Raw genomic sequence first — 17,186 nt, forward strand, 5'->3', positions numbered from 1 at the left:
AAAATGGCCATCATCAAAAAATCTACAAACAATAAATGCTGGAGAGGGTGTGGCGAAAAGGGCACCCTCTTGCACTGTTGGTGGGAATGTAAATTGATACAGCCACTATGGAGAACAGTATGGAGGTTCCTTAAAAAACTAAAAATAGAACTACCATACAACCCAGCAATCCCACTACAGGGCATATACACTGAGAAAACCATAATTCCAAAAGAGTCATGTACCACAATGTTCATTGCAGCTCTATTTACAATAGCCAGGATATACGTATAACTGTATAACGTATAACAGTATACGTATAACTGATTCACTTCGTTATAAAGCAGAAAGTAACACACCATTGTAAAGCAATTATACTCCAATAAAAACGTTAAAAAAAAAGTGTGTGTGTGTGGGTGCGCGTGTGCGTGCATGCATGCGTATGTGTACTGATTATATTTTTTATTTTCAAGATATTATGATGTTTTGCCAATTTAAAAACCTTCCTGGCTGGGGAGAGATCGCCCCTTCAGGTGCAAGCCAATTCTTAGAGGCAGTAAAGGGCTCAGCCTGGAGCATGCCTTTGATATGCAAATTAGCCAAATCCAGAGACAAACCTCTTCTATCTGGCCCATTTACACCAAAACAATATTTCCCTGCCCTAAATCATTCCAGGGCCTGGTACAAAGCAACTAGAGACCACCCCTATAACCCAAAGCCCAGCGTGCAGAAATTATTCAAGCTAGCTAATCTTCAACTGTTTACTCTGCCCTATCTTGTCTTTTTTTTGCCCCCTCAATAAAGGTTCTGTCCTTGACTTTTCTCTTACTCCTGCCCCTTCTGCCTCCTGACCTACCCTGCTGCTTTCCCACATGGCTCTGCTTGGTGTGGCATGCCTCCTGTTTCTCGGGACAAAGTTTATTATAAACTTTGTTTTCCTGAGCCCCTTCTGTGTCTCCTCTTGTGGCCATATCTGTCCGACCATCACATAGAACAAAGAATAGTATGTATGTATGTGTGTATAAAATAACAATACTTCTTGTCAAGAACCACGGTTACTGGTATTCAGTATTACTGAATACTGGTAATTTCTCTTTGATTAAATGCAGTGTTGATAAACCCAATGTCTTCAAATTTCTAACATTATCTCTTTGTTCACCCTAAGGAAAATGTTATTATTCTTTCATGTAAAAATGTGCAAATACATGATTAATTTAGTATATTTGCTTAGCTTGTATTTATGCATGTAGATAATGTTCCAATCATCATTAACCAAGTATAAGCTTGCTTTACATGTCACTCAGAAATCATCAAGAACAGAAAGATTATAATCTCCTTCAGTGATTACAATGACAGTAATATTTTGACAAGATGTCCTTGGTCATATATACTGAATCTTCCTTGGAACCATTTAGAGGAAAGCCTTCAGCTTCTTAGAAATCTAAACTTATTTTTTCTTTTTAGATTCCCAATCAATCAGTTCTACAAAGATTGTGAATTTCTGTTCTGGAACCATGTCTCGGTACACACAATGCTAGTCTTTTAAGGTTAGAAAATCCACTGGAATTGGGGCTAACATAGGGAAGTTAGGTGGACATTTTTTAGTTTAGTGCATGGTTTTTGAAGTTTTCCTACTGTTATTATAAAACTGAAAGACAAAGAATAACATGGTAAAACCATGCAGTGTAAAAAAAAAAGAAGCATTGCTAAATTTTTCTGAGCTAAAGTATGCTTTGTTTAATATTTAGAATTTCTGACATAAATGTGAGGTATTAAATAAGTATTGCATCTTTGGCCTCATTAAACAAACAAAGCAAAATATACAGTGAGAATGTCAAGAATAAATCTATGCTTCTCTAAGTATCAGTATTTTATACACTTTCTTCGGTTGGAGTAATCAACAAAATGATTTTTTAGGTGTTTTACATTTTGCTTGCCAAAAAATAAGGTATTTTAAGAGAGTTACTGTTCAACATGCTTCAAAGAAAAGCAAATTAGATTTGAAATGGGCCTAATTCTTCATATTGGGGTAAGGAGGTAGTTCTACTTTTCAGATTCTCTTAAGCTTAGGTCATGGTCCCTCAAAGGAAAAGTTTTATATTTGATTCTTAGGTAGATATGTACTTCAACAATATTAGTGATTTATTCAAGGCAGCAAAATCTGGTAATTTCATTAAGAGGTGAAATGTAAGTTTAGGTTCAAAGTCAGTCAGACATGGGTTTCTATCCTACTTCTATCATTTAATAGTTCATGACTTTGAGCATACTTCTTAACCTGTTCTGAACTTCAGTTTTCTCATCTTTTTATTATATACCTTTCCACTTGAAGCTGTATGGGGCAAGAACTTTATCTCTTTCGTCCACTGCTAGAGTCCAGGTTTTAAAATAATGCCCAGGGTCTCCACTGTAACCTGGGCACATTTGTGACAAAAGTGCTCACATGAAACACTGAAGTATTATTTTCTCAAGTTTGTGTTGAAAACTAACAACAAAAATTAATTCAAGGATATTATTACCTCCACTGCAGTTAGCTACTTTATGAAACTAATACACTTTCATTTTCAAATGAATTTTGAGAAGCCAAAGCCTAGAAAATAACGTAGATAATATCTATTCACCATAATGAAATAATAAAGATAAATAGAATTTAAGCAGTTTGTAAATGTCGTGTTTCAAACATACTTCTCCTGCAGTTTATTTACTGGCTACTTCTGCTTTCATGGATACCGGCCACTTCTCTTAAACTGATGTTTGAATGAGTGAATAATGAATTGCACGCACAAATGAGAATACAAAGTATTTTTTTCACCTTGACATTTCTTACAGTATTCAGTTATAAGCATATAAAAAACAGATGTGTTTATATTTCGTTACACTGAATATTTATTTTATAATAGGATTTTGACTTTATATGTTGAAACCAATAATGTTGCTAACTGTCATTAAGTGGAAACCCTAAATTTTAAATGTAAAACTGTAAATTTAAAATGTAACATGTATTACATTCTACAGGATTAAATCCTTATACTTAAAAATTCTTATGTTCCATAAATGGAAATTATAAATCCTCAGAACTTTTGAATGATTACATTATAGATGAATACACTATGAAACAATTAAATTGCCCAAGATTTATCATTAGTCATTTAGAGTCAAATTTATCTAAATAAACACAATTATGCCATATATATATTTTTTTGCAAGTAGGCATATATAAAAAGTTTAATGAAAAAAATTATGGTAAAGAGGATTTACCAATAAAGTTGTTGTACTAAAAGGGACCAGAAATTTGTAGCAATTTGAAAGTCTTTTTATTTAAAACAAAACTATTTTTCTTTCTTCTTTCTAACAAATATGTATCTTTCCTTACCAAGATTTCTTAAAGCATGCTTTTCTCCAGAGAAATAGACACAGAGCTTGACTTTGTATTGCTTTGTTCAATTATACTTTTTGAAGGCTCTAGATCTCACTGCCCAGTACTATGGGCACTAGCAACATGTGGCTTAGGAACCCTTGAAATGTGCCTCCTCCAAATTGAGGCGCACTGTGTCATATACACACTGTTTAGATATATTATACACTGTAATACACACAAGGCTTAGAAGTGTTAGTACACCCCCCAAGAGAAAAAAATGTGTTAATCTTTTTATATACATTAAAATTTGAAATGCGAATATTTTGGATATATTAGATTAAATAAAATATATTATTAAATTAATTTCACCTGCTCGTTTTAATTTTTTTAATGTGCCTACTCAAATATCTGAACTTCCAAATTTGGCTCACATTATATTTTTATTGGATTCTGCTGCTCTAGATAACTGGTTTAAAATGGCATAGATAAATTTCAGCAAAAATATTTGATATGAAGTATAGTTTCCTATGTAAATTATCATTTCCCTTTGATATTAATTATGAAATTACTGTTGTGCTGTGAATAAAATGGACTAGTGCAAAAACCTTATAAACGCAATCAAATGCTATCACTGACAAAATATTAAGCTTAATACTAAAAATAACAACTATAATACGACACTCAAAAGGTAAAATAAATACATTGAAAGTGAAAATATAAAGCAGTAAAAGAATATTCAGCAAACAGTTATTACAAAGATGAGGCCGACACATGCTCTAAAATGAACAATCTATTTTTCTATTTTGATACTTATTTAGACATATGTATTTCAACTCTATTAAGGGCAAGGATTCCTAGTCTTGAACAAAGAATATCTATGATTTGCATATCTAGTAAGAAAAATAATTATATACTGGGAAGCCAATTGAGTTTAACCAGGAGACTCACATTTAAGATGAAGTGTGCTACTCACACTATAACTGAGTAATCAAAGTAGTTTGTGTCTCAGCTGCCCTATTATGTAAAATGGGGAAAATAATATCCCAACCTTATTCAGAAAGTTGCTACGAGGCTTTTCTATCTCCTTTCTTTCTAGCTCATTTCATCAGGTATTCTCACTATCAGTATTCCGAGAACTTTAATTTCTTCACTTTTTCTCCAATTATCAGCCCCCTCATCTTTACTTACATTTAACTAGCTTAGACTCTATAGCCTATCATTTCAATCACTCTTTTGCAAATACTCTCAACTTTTTTAGTATCCCTCTTTATATGGCATCCAACCGGCAGAACCTTCTGATGAAGGCTACGATGTGTTTCTTCTATGCCTACATCTCAACGCATGAGCATTGCTGAGAAAACAAAATTCAGTAGGACACATTGGTTCCATTATAATTCACTGTCATCAGCCACAAAGGTTACTCTTCACACCTGCTCCCCACTCTCCACAATAACCACCGCACTCCTTCCTGCTACTCAAACCCTTTTGCTTTTCTCTTAGCAGAAACCTTTTCCTTACACTTCATAAAGAAAATGGAACTATCAGAAGAAATTATCTTACCTTAAAAATAATATATATACACAAATATTTACACCTATATATATAAACATACATACATACACAAACATATGTATGTATATATGCCAAACATCTCTAAGTTTAAGTTAGCTAACTAAGCTACTTTTCTGAACTCCTGCACTATCTACCCAATCACCTACTTGTCACACAGGATATCACAAATTTTATGAGTGCCAAACTGAACTTAATCTTTTTTATCAAATATATTCCTCCTTCAGTCTTCCCTGTTTCAGTAAAGAGTATAACTGTTCACCAAGTTGCTTAAGTTGGAAAGTCAAGGGTGCACATCATTTCATGAACCAACATTACATTTGACATCATGGACTTTCGGATGCCAATTACAGTGTTTTCTCAGGGTTTTATTATATCTCCATTATATAAATTATATTGCAATTGTTTGCTCTAATGGAACTCGGATAATTCATTTTTCAGTGTATTTCAGCAGGCCAGTACCTGATACTTGGCACTAAATAGATCTAAAGAAAGAATTCATTGAATAAGTGAATTCAATAAATTCATTATATGAATGAATGCTCCTAGTAATGTAGGGATAATTAAATACTAATGTTTAAGTGGCATCTAGTAAGTTTCATAAATCATTCTGGTGCTCAGTAAATAGTTGCTGACAATAAAGAAAACAAAACTTCCTAATAAATGTTTTAGAAATAGATAGATGTCAATTAATTTATTTTTATACACACTATGTACAAGACACTGGAGTCAATACTATGCCAATTATAAAGAAATATAAGACACGGCATTTGTTCTAAAACCACTTATAACTCAGTTTGCTAAATGAAGCATAAAGACAACATATAACCCTGGGCAAAACATGGTAAGTGTCAAGTAAATGCTAAAGACACCAAATAATAAAGAATTTCAGATAATAAATTAAGAATGCTACTAATGTCCTCTGTCCATCTGTACACTTCACAACAGTCCTCCATCCCACGCAGGCCATGCAGTTCCCGGACGCTGCACTCATTTTTGCTTCTATGCTGGTACTGAAAGCATTTCACTAATTTGGAGCAGCTTCCTTCTTTCTTCCACTTAAACTAATCCTTTTATCTTCCATTATATTTAGCTTACATCTTCAACAATGTGCGGATAGTTAAAGCATACAGTGAGATGTCGGCAAATATTTTTATTTACTTGTTATACAATCTTGTTCTTAAGTCTCAGTTCTGTCTCTACATAAAAACAGCCTAGTCTAGAATGTATCACTTTGCTGTTCAGTTGCTTTTTAAAGTAGGGATGTAAGACATAACTTAAGGAAGAAATTGTATTTGGATCTAGAATGGAGTAACATTCAGGAATTGCTACATCAGATCACATTTTAGCCCACGGAGCCTAAGATTTTATAAACAACAAATACATTTTTTTCTTTTACAAATTGAAGACATTTAGCCATGCTATTTAAAACAGGTGAAAACACTCTATTTTAAGACGTTTACCCACTCTATTTACATTTAGCCTAGCATATCAAATAAACAAAAATTTTAATGAAATAGGGCACAGCTGACTAAATTGTACCACTTATTCTGTTATGTCAGGGAAAGATTATTTTTATATCTTAATTCCTCAAAGATTAGAAGATAAAATGACCTATTACTTGACTATTTAAAATGTAGCGTTTTGGTAACATTTTGAAAAGCCATTACCCTTGGAAATGCCCTTGGAAATTGTTTGATACTCAAATATCCAACTCACCAGCACAGACGAACTTCTAAATACCCTCCTCAAAACTGGATAAACACATTCTTGCCCGGGTTAGCTGTATGATCCTTCTCATCAGATGGTAACTGGGGAGAATGTAAATTTGGTGCTAGATCATTCCCACTCCTAAAACTGGCACATCTGGCCATCTTCTCAGGTACAACCAATGAGATATCATTTCATTAGACTCAGAAGACCTTCCCTGTTTCACCTGTTTTGACTAAGCTAAATACCTTTTCAATTTGTAAGAGAGAATATTTACTGTTGCTTATGGAATCTTGGGCTAGGTGGGCTAAGATGTGATCTGATGTAGCAACGTGTGAGTGTTACTATAGACTGTATTCAGACACCCTCCCCCTTTTCCTAGGTCACCAACCTGTGAAGGAAAGGCCTGCATATGAGAGATATGGGCAGAGTCAGTATCAGTTGGCTACAATTGAGTTACCAAGCTAGTCTTCATGCCTAGGAAGTTTAAATTAGTAGTACATGACTTTAAAGTGTTGGCATTTCATGTATAAGTTTTACCTTTAAAGTTACAGTTAATATTTCTTTTTTATTCTATTTTAGCAAATAATTACCAGTGCTTCCTATGTGTCACTGTTATAAATGATTTGTTAATTTTCATTTACCTAATCCTCAAACAATCCAGTGAGGAAACTGTTAATATCATCACAATTTTACCGATGAGAAAACTGGGCACTGAGAGGCTAAGTAACTTGTCCAAGGTCTGTGCACAGACAAGATAGTAAGTAGAAAAGCCAGGATTCATACCCAACTGTCTGGTTCCAGAGCCTTCACTTTTAAAATAATGCTATATCCTACACACATTACTCTTTCATTCATTTACTCATTCATCCATTCTTTCTAACATTTAGTGTGCACTTACTATATATACCAGCATTGGGCATTGAGTAAGATACTCAGAAGATTTTTGTTGAATTAATGGTTTTACTTCAACTTTATTCCATTTTTGTGAATCCTTAGGTCACTTCTGAAGTAATTATAATTTAAAGTAAAACAAGTACAACCTTAAGAGGCAATATTTTAGAATAGGCAAGAGTAGACATATTTATGGAAATAATTAGCCTGAAAGAAGTGAACGTTCTAGAGAGTTAACAGAACAAAAATTTAACATATATATGGTATTATATATTTTCCTACCTTTTACAAAAGCCACTGAAATCATTTAACTTTTTCTTGATGACTAGGATAATTATAAATATCATTTATTATTCTGAGTTTCAGATAATTTGGAAATTAGGGCTGAATGGGCACTAGCTTCACAGTGGCCATGATGGAAATAGGCTTGAAAACTTGTACTTTCTCTTTGACCCCTTATCTCTGGAGGCAAGTGTTGCTGTATAAAATCAAAGACCAAAGCAACTTTATCAAAGGATATTTCTTGCCTTAAAAAAAATCGTATTTTCACTAATGTCATCAACGTGCTTTGGATTTTCAGCTGCATTCAAAATATCTTTCTCACACTGCTTCAAAAACAACAGCTTCTAACGTCTAACGTATTGAATGCTCACTGCATGCTAGCCAGTGTGTTAAGCACCTCACATATATTTTATCTCGTTTCACATTCATAACAAACTTTAAGGTGGGCAATTATCCCCATTTTGCTGATAAAGAAACTTGACTATTTGGGAAGTAACTTGTTCACTCTGACAAGCTGATGAGTAGTTTTGATTTAAACCCAGGTTTACCTGGTTCTAGAGACCATTTGCTGAAGCACTGTACTCTACTGCAGGCCTGATGCACCCACTAATAAAACCTCATAGGTTCTTTCTAAAATCAGTTTATACCCATCACTTGACTTCACTGGCACTAGTTGATATCTAGCCATCGAAGAGTTTTGATACCCTCAAGTGAGTTTGGAAATTATGTTTCACTGAAGTTGCAAAAAGGTAGAAGAACCAGTAAAACATTATTTTCCATTTATGCATTAGCTTACCTTTTTTTGGTTGGGTCAATCTTTTATTTTGCTTTTTTTTTAAAGATTTTTTTGATGTGGACCATTTCAAGTCTTTATTGAGTTTGTTACAATACTGCTTCTGTTTTATGTTTTGGTTTGTTGGTCCCGAGGCATGTGGGATCTTAGCTCCCCAACCAGGGATCAAACACGCACCCCCTGCATTGGAAGGCGAAATCTTAACCACTGGACTGCCAGGGAAGTCCCTTATTTTGCATTTTGACAGTAATTTCTCAACTTCTATACTTCTATTACTTTTCAGTAAGTAAAGTTAGAGTGGACTTGCTTTTTACCAGTCATAGTTAAGACATAAGGAAAATAGTAAAAAATTGACCAAAATTCCGATTTCTCCCTACTAGGGAGGGAGGAGTCTCTGGATCTGGTGGGTTAGGAGGATACAGAAATTTTTTTTTGGTTGTGCCACATGGCTTGCAGGATCTTAGTTCCCCAACCAGGGATTGAACCTGGGCCATGGCAGTGAATGCACCGAGTCCTAACCACTGGACCACCAGGGAACTCCCCACAAGTTGGTTTTTATTAGGAAAATACTAGTGTTACAGCACTGAAATAAATTTCACTAGTCTACTTCTTAATTTCAAGCACAGGAGCACTAAACCTTGCTTCTGAGGAGGAGAAACTTTCCAATACAGAGAAAGACCAGCAAAGATGAGCCTATTACAACTTCATTTCTCACACATTTGGAAGAGACCCTCAAGATCAACAGCCATTCATTTATTCATCAAGTATTTTGGAGTTGTGAATGCTTTTCCCCACAGAAAAGATTTACCTTGCATTTTTAAGTGGTTAAATATGTGACCTTTTGAAAGGTCTAGGATAATAATTTTCTGACACCAAGATTAACATACATTTAAGAAAAGACAGTCAATTCTTATTTGTTTTCAAACTGGAGACACCTGATTTACTGACGTGAGCCATGGTGGAAGCGAGTGGTCCTTATATATGTTATTAGCTCTCTAAGATTGTTCAGGAGACTCCTGTGTCAATGGATGCCTTATCTGCAACGCCACGACATCCTTCCAGAGCTTTAGGATTGCTGACATTTAACTCAAGTTACGTAATTTTGTCTCTTAGTTTGAATAATAATAATGATAACAACCACTTATGTGCTAGGCACTGTTCTGTTTTATGTATATCAACTAATTTAAACCTCTTAAAGAATCTACTATGTAAGTACTATTTTTATCTCAGTTAAAGACAAGAAAACTTGAGGAAGGTGTGGAATCAGGGCTCAAAGTCAGTATGACCCTAGAGTTCGTGCTGCCTCTCTTGAAGTGATGAAGCGCACCTTCTTAAAATACACATCGCTCAGTCAACTGGCATTTAGAAGTATTTAGACTTTCAACTTGACCAGAAGTAGAGACACTTACTTTCTTTTCAACTTCAGTCACTCAGAGGTGATTGGTCACGATGTCTTGATTTATATGTGTTCATAACACGGTCCTGTATCACGGGAAGCACAACTCAATTATATGGATTGCTTGGATTTCAGTCTTTCCTCTGCCGCTCTCCTCTGGGTGCTCTCCTCTGGGTGTCTGCTGCTGACCACCTCCACTGCCTCTGCACTTCTCCTGCAACTGCTCACCACTAGCTATCTTTTAATACAATCTCTTTTCCTGTCACTTCTTGTTTTTCATATTCAGTGGCAAAACCTTTATAGACATGACCGGTAAGTCAAAGTGTTCCTTGTTCTCCATGGGGCAAACTGACAAATCACAGAATGCTGACTGTAATCTTTGTAATCTTTTCAGCTTCTCTTACTGTGGGTTGGACAAATCTGCTGCTCTTTCGGCAAAGCTTTTGGGGATAATTCCAGAAACTTGAAGGTTCCTCAAGTGAGCTGGGCAATGAGCCAAGCAGTAAATTTTGTTCTTGACTTATAAATATTGTTCAGTCGGAAGAGTATATGAAGTACACAGTTTCCAGATGAATTAGAAGAGTAGTTCTTAAATTTTAGTGTTTGCCAGAATCACCCAAAGAGCTTTTCCATCGTACAGTCTGCAGCCTCGTCTCGGGGATTCTAATATGCTATTTCTGGCATGAGAGCCAGACATTTGCATTTTAAAGTTTCTCTAGTGATTCTAATGCAAGTGACCATACAAAAACCACTAAGAAACTCTGGTGTAGGCGAATAAGGAGTGACCTTATTAAAATATCTTATTTACTTAGTTTTGCCTTTTAGCTTAGATAGAATTTTATGGTTAAATTCCTAAGTCTATCAGCAAGCAGATATTACTGGATTTCTCCAGCCCCAGTTACACATATTTTTGGAACCATCTAACTAAAGGATGATCTGCATTATCTTTAATTAGTTCTTCATACACCTGGAGTCATGTTAGATGCTTCTTCGTGTTATTCTAATTCGCATACACTTAAGAATGATTTGGATAAAAAGTATTTGTTTTTCCCTCATGTATAGATATGATTGTATATCATTAAATATTTTTACACTGGTTGATTTTAAATTTTGAGAAGAATAAAATAGTATTTTTGGTACAGCAGTTGGTATGATTTTACAGGTCCACTTTGGTTGATAATTCCACACATAAGAAAATCAACTTTGGGATTTTTTTCATGTATTTACATATAAGAATTTTATTTGGAAATTAGCTAATTTTACTTTATGTATTCTGTGTCTTATTAAATTTTTGACCTTACTAGTCTCTTAGTTTCCTGGAGTTGAAATAATTTTTGACCACAGAAGGCTTTAAACATTTGACCATTTGTATTTTGAGCTTTGAAAATAATTTTAAATCACTATGAAGCAACCTTAGACCTATATATTAAAATTGGTTAAAAAAATACAAGTTAACCATCATTTGCAATTTTTTTTGTAATCTACCAATGTTTTACATTTGGCTATATCCTGTTCCTATATGGAATGTATTATAAGAAATAACAGAAAGATCTAGTTTGCATATCAAATATGTTATTTAAAAAAAATCATCTACTATTATGCCTCAGCTTACTGTCCTCCTTTCATTCCCGTAATAAGAAATTTAGTGTAAATAATACTTGTCATACTCTTCAATTCTTAAGTACTATTTTTATAACTAGTGTAAAACTTTATTCTTAGAGGTTTTTATTTTTTAAATGGGAGAAATGTTGCCTAAGTAGAACGATCTGGGGCATTCCATACTAAACTGAAGGATACAAATGATTTTTCTGTGACTCAGACTTTCCAGAATTATTGCTTATAATAATTAGAATAAAAACTTTTTAGAGTTTTTGAAACATCATAAGGCCCCTTCATTTCCTATGATCCTAGATTAAGTAAAATCAAGAAATATGCAAATCAAATGAAGGTTAGCATTATAAAATAAATGTATTTTATAAAAGGTAATTAAATATATTTTTTTCAGATGGCAAAATCTAGTTACTCCCATATTCAAATGCAATATTTTCTTTGCTTAAAAATGTCATTCCACTTCACTCTCTAATTTATTGAACATTTTTTTGTGAGATTACATTATACAAAAATAACATGACAACAATGCAAAGACCTTAGCAAACTGAAAATTAAGATATCAAAATATAGTGTCATTCGGTAAATCATATATTCTTTCCTTTATTCCGCAGTACAAGAAACTTTCTTTAGATTCATGTTTCTTGGCATTCTGAAAGGAAAAGAGTAATTTTTTGATAGTCAAGAACTCTATTCAGGAAGTATACAGGGTAATAGGAAATTTAAATGTCTGCAGAGGAAATAGTTTAAAATAGTCTGAAAGTGGTATAATTAATGACTTATTTTTATTACCGTAGCTTTAAAAACTAAAGTTAAACATGAAGTTAATATCTATTTCAGTAACAATAACACGGATGGTTTCTTGTTTCCTTTTAACAGATTATACGTGTGAATCTAAACAGAAATATGCAAATCCACTCTCCGATTAGCTTCAGGCCAATTTCATGCCTTACTTTTAAAAATTCAAAAAATTGAAACTCTTTTACTCTTCATCTGCTCAAAATTACTAACCCTTTAAACTTCCCAACTTTTCTTTCAACAGTCATAGTTACCAAATATAGGAATACTGAGGTTTTCCACCTCTTCCTTTCCCTTTGCTCCCTACATTGAGGACAAGAAGGAACCCCAAGCATCAATGGCTACGTGTAAGATCACCCCTCCAACACCACAGGCTTGAGGGAAGTGGGCCCTGGAACTCTGTGTGCGCCTGCTGAGAAACCCCAACTCCAGCAAACAGCCTCACCCCTGCTATCAGGACTAATCTCACTCTCTAGTCCCTTCATCCCTGTTAATTTCAGTCACCACACAAAGCTCAGCATCCTTAACCCTGCACTAACTTTCTGGATTCAGATCTTCCCCTGTTCTCTGGGCAATGAGGCAACGTTTCCATCTCCTTTACTCTAGCGCACTACTGTCCTCCTCGCCTCTCATCATCTCACATCCAGTATATTTACTTCTTTGTCAGTCTCCTCCATCAGAATACAAACTCCATGATGGTGGGAATTTTGTCTGTTAGTTCATTACTGTATCCCAAGCATATAGGGCCTGGCACTTAATAAGCACTCAATAAATATTTGTTGAATAAATGAATGAAGTAATTCAATCAATCATCAAACCCTATTGACTAATTTTTTGTAATAGTCTTGGATTTTTCCCTTTCTTGGCCCTTCTTGCTATCTCTCCAGTCCAGCACCTTATTAAAACCAAACTAACTCCATTTTCAGATTAATTGGAATAGTAATACTCTGAGGTAATAAAGCAAATGCTGAAATATGGTAAAACTGGGAATGGGCATTTGCTCTTTAGAACTTGACTGGTGTGTCTTCCCTTTACACTTCCTTACATAAGGAAAAGGTGGAATCATTGATTATTTAATATGTGTAACTTTATAATATTTAATATATGTAACTATGAAATATTCAATTATTGAATATATATTTATAATAGCAGTTATAATAGTGTGTTGTAATTATTTAAGTGTCCACGTCCTCCACTAGCTTTGACGTCCTCAAATTAAGAACTGTTTTCATACATCTCAGTACCTCTCCAGGAATTATCACAATTGCCAAAATGTAGCAACTGAAAAAATGGCTGGAGAAACAAAGGGAGGGAAAGAGAGAAAGAGAGGAGAGGATGTGGGAAGAAAGAAGGCAAGAAAGAAGGAAGTTAATTAGTTCATTCACCTGTCAAATACTGCTAAGGAGAGGGGCCACTTAGTTAATCTACATGTTCATTTCTTTCTACATTTCAGTGGTGACTAGAGGGAAAGGACTGGATCCTTCATGTACCTATATGCAGCGATATTTCCCCCACAATGCAATGAAATTCATTATGTTTGGACACTTTAAAATGTGATATTTTTTAGGTCTTTTCCTTTTTTCCTCCTCCTCCTTTTTGTATTTTAGTTTTACAGTACTGTTGCTGCCTATTGTAAGACTAATATCCCAATGTTTTTCCCTAGAAAACTTGTTTTAAAAGTTTTAAATAAAAATCAGTGCTTAATTTGATTATACATTCTGTGTTATAAAATGAACCAAAAGAGTGAATAAGAATAGCCTTTAAATTTTTAGTTAATAAGATATTTATTTAATCTAAGGCAATACACAGCTCTCAATGAGAATGAATTACTATTTTTGGTTGATGGATACAGTAATGACTAATACATTGTCTTCACTCTCATGAACAGCAGTCTAGAAACACATCTCAAAATTATAAAATGGGGAAAGAAACACAGATGAAAAAGTTACTAGATACTTTTTCAAGAAATTATCAATAACTAACTTGAGTTACTAAATGGCTCATTCAAATTATAATATAAATATGCTTTATATTATTGGGTAAAAGCAAAAAATATTAAGCATTCATTTTTCAAAGTTATAAATTATGATCTAGCTCATATTCTTTGGAGTTTAGATTGTTAAATGCTTACATTAAATGTTACTTAAAAGTTAAAATTATGATAAAAATCTGAGTTCAGTAGGTGAAAGAGACTTGACGATCATCTGGTTGGCTCTCTATATGACTGCGAAAACTGAGAAATGAAAATACTTGCCCCAGGTCTCACAGAGTACCAATAGCCAGATGGAATTAGAATCTATCCAGTTGAATGCTGTTTCTACTACAACATATGGAAATGTGCTAGGAAAATTATTGGACATTAACTCTGCTTATCACAATGTGCTCCACATTTGTTAAAAATACAAGAGCTTTACTATGCTTAAGTAAAAATAGAGTTCCAAAATAATCTTTTATTAAACATGACAGAATATTAATCTCAATCAAAATTTCTGTCCATATATGCACTTGCTTTTGCTGTTCAATCAAAAGATAAGGGTGTGCCACTTTTGCGGGCTCTAGGTCACTGCAATTTTTCAGTCACCATTGGTTTTATTTTGAGCAATAAAAAATGCAGCAATATGACAGGCAAGAATGGTTAAATTGCCCTTATTCAGCTCCAACCTGGGAGCACTTGATTCAGACACCAATCAAGTAGAAGCTGACGGCCAGAACAGACACGCTTTATTTGTATTGTAAATTTTGTTTCAGAGAGAACAGTGAGAAATCAAATTTAGAAGTAAGCAAAAATGAATAACATACCATAATTTTTTAATTTAAAAATAATTTTTTAAAATTAACATTTAGACAATCTTACCCTAATGAATAAGTGAACACTGGGGCATTTTGAACTTATTTGAAAATTTTACTCTTCAAACTTATGGGTAAAGTATATTTTGCCAAGCATTTTTCTTTAACTGCTATATATTTATATATATATATATATATGTATGCATATATATATATATATATATATATATATACACACATAGCATGCCTAAAATACTATAAGCACATACAAAGTTCTGGTTCTATACAATAATTTTTAAAAATATGTTTTATGTACATTAACCATGAAACTTTAACCTAGGAATTTATAATTATCAACTGGAAATAGAGTGACTCTTCTTATCAAGTTTTTTCCTATGACATTCTCATAAACTTCTTCCTTATAAAGTTCTTTCTTCATAGTAACATGTCTCTCTCATACTACATAAAGAATTCTAAAATTTTCTTATCTATCTTATCTTCATAATTTCTTATCTATCATAATAAACAGATAAAATAGAGTTAAGAAAAGGAAACTCCTCTATCATTGGGATAGCTTTCTTAGTCATTGGAAGTATTTTTACTTTCTTCTCATAATTTATTTCTTCTACTGAAATCTTCAGTAGTCAATGCCAATAGAAGTTCATAGCATATTCTGTCCAGAACAGCAATGCATTTCTACTGTGCTCTTCACATGATTCTAAACAATCTGTGTAATCATAATATAAATGTCCCAGTAGGAAATCAATTGAAAAACTTAAGAATTCCCTTAAATTATACATTTAGATATTTAAATGTGCATAGATATTGAGCAGCCTGAGTGGAACCAGAAATTTGATAAGGCTATGTAGAGATCTCAGAATTCAGTATAAGAGAGAAGACAAAATTTCCCAAATACTTATCTTAAGATATTGGGTTTTGTTAATTAAAGCAGAAGATAATACTCTGCATAACCAATCAATAGAAAATATAAATATTATTTTGTGCATATTTACATTCTCTGGAAATTCTCAAAGATAAGTTTTCTTTCAAAGGTATATATTCCTACAAAAATTTAAAGTTCCATTACCCTAAAACTGTAAACTTGTTTGAATGCATTAGATTATATCCATGAAATAAAGAAAATATGCCAATATACACACTGTATGCTCATATATATCATTTATATAATTTAAATATTAACATGTACAGTGTGATGAATTTTGGACAAAGCTGTATTAAACTGGCGTAAATAAATTTCTGAGTTACTAGATCAAAAAAAAAAAAAAAGACGGCAAAGCCGTGAGCAGATTACCAAAGCACAGTTATTGATGTTATTCACAGTTATTGAATTACTCCAAATTCATGCAATACTTTATTATACTTAGAGTGATTAAGGAAAGGTCTTTATCATTTAAAAAATAAATCTGAGAAGTATATTATGAGAGATATACTGTTTATACTTGTTAGACCAATAGAAAAATTGGTCTTTTTTTAAAAAAGGAATCTTATTTATCTTTATAAATAATAATAATTACTATGTTGTAATATGCCATGCCTATTTGGTTTTAGACACACATTTGATCAGAGTTAAAAACAAAATGGAAACCATTCTCTTTCATGGTAAATTAAATAGTATCTCCTAAATTCCAAAACTACTAGCTAAAAGTATCAAATTCAGTTTATCTCACTGTATACCATATGAACCCTAAATCAATCAAGAATAGTTATTTAATTTTGCATTTTAAAGAGCTGCTTTTATTAAAACCATTTTTAGAATTTAACTGTTTTCATTTTCTAACAATCTCAATAAAGCTTAATTTAATTTCCCCTTAATCTAGGTAGTCATATTATAAAATATAGAAAACAGTTTTTCACATGGGCAGCATCATTTATTTATACTTATTTAGCATTTCTATAATTAGCTCCACTCCTACACACTTAAAATCCATTACAGAACTTCCTTTTGTATCTGTTAAGGACTTTACAGTATTATACACAACAATTCCATATAACAT

The 17,186-nt window shown here is 33.1% G+C and overlaps 1 protein-coding gene across 27 annotated transcripts in view; it reads right to left on the reverse strand.

Annotated features, from left to right (window-relative positions):
- RIMS2 (regulating synaptic membrane exocytosis 2) overlaps nt 1–17,186 on the reverse strand; it is a 590,702-nt gene that overhangs the window by 92,170 nt on the left and 481,346 nt on the right. The window contains exon 1 of one of the 27 annotated variants that reach the window (XM_082364195.1): nt 9,992–15,635. The exons of the other annotated variants lie outside the window; for them this stretch is intronic. The gene's annotated coding sequence lies outside the window, so the exon portion shown is untranslated. Of the gene's footprint in view, nt 1–9,991; nt 15,636–17,186 lie in introns of those variants that run through there. 27 annotated transcript variants of the gene reach the window in all.

The sequence above is a fragment of the Balaenoptera borealis genome, assembly GCF_965194805.1.
Source record: "Balaenoptera borealis genome assembly, chromosome: 17".
NCBI lineage: Eukaryota > Metazoa > Chordata > Mammalia > Artiodactyla > Balaenopteridae > Balaenoptera > Balaenoptera borealis.